This window comes from Sinocyclocheilus anshuiensis, unplaced genomic scaffold (assembly GCF_001515605.1).
Source record: "Sinocyclocheilus anshuiensis isolate Anshui unplaced genomic scaffold, SAMN03320099.WGS_v1.1 scaffold286, whole genome shotgun sequence".
Classification (NCBI taxonomy): domain Eukaryota; kingdom Metazoa; phylum Chordata; class Actinopteri; order Cypriniformes; family Cyprinidae; genus Sinocyclocheilus; species Sinocyclocheilus anshuiensis.
The window spans coordinates 439,681-440,560 of NW_015544135.1; the positions used below are offsets into that span (position 1 = coordinate 439,681).

Below are 880 nucleotides of genomic sequence, written 5' to 3' on the forward strand. Positions count from 1 at the left end.
ATGTTTGTATTAAAGTAAAAATGGATGATAAATACACCTTTCGTATGGAATTAAATAGCAAGCACTTTGAGTGTCTTGTTCATCATATTTATTTTCATATAAAAGCAACAGAACTAAAATTATATCATGTTTATCAGCAGCACAGCACATGAGTGAGAATAACGCGATATCTGTCTTTGATCTCGTAGGTATCTGTTCCACTTCGAGGTCAGAACTGTACAGTCCCCCTTTCAGTTCACCTTCATTTTTGTATTTATTTTTCAAATAATCTTTCCAGTCAGCTGAATTTTAAACTTTAAGTCTCCCAGAAAAAAATTAATGAATAAATATTTATTTTTCATTTCATTTAAAAATGTTCTAAATGTACTTCATCTAATATATAGATTTACTTTTATCAGTAATGTTAGAAAGAACCTCTCATGTAATCTAGATTTACCTCTGTCTTATCTAAACAAAGTTGAACAATATTGCATTGGAAATGCACTGGATTTTCACTTTAAAATATGCACACATTCATATGCATAATATGCCGAAAATGGCTCTGTTAATGTTTTTTGACTTGTCACATTCAATTTTGAGTGACATGAATAATGCAAATTACGAGACGGTTACATCACTACTGTAGATATTACTGTAGGTCTTTAAAATTTCTGTCATTTAACAGCTGTCATATATTAAATGTTTCACTATAGGTACAGTCAAACCAAAATTTATTCAGACACCTTCAACATTTCTCACATTATCACAGTTTATTCGCTATAGTTTAGAAAATATTAATCAAATATAACAAGAACAGCTGTCTAATTTTAACTCAGAGTTAAACTGTGTCAGAACAAATTCAGCTTGATAATGTTAGATAACTTTGATAGAAAGGTATGTA

General features: G+C 29.4%; 1 protein-coding gene across 2 annotated transcripts in view; it reads left to right on the forward strand.

The window, feature by feature from the left end:
* The window catches only part of nutf2 (nuclear transport factor 2), a 12,754-nt gene that overhangs the window by 9,709 nt on the left and 2,165 nt on the right, over positions 1-880 (forward strand). The window lies entirely within an intron of this gene.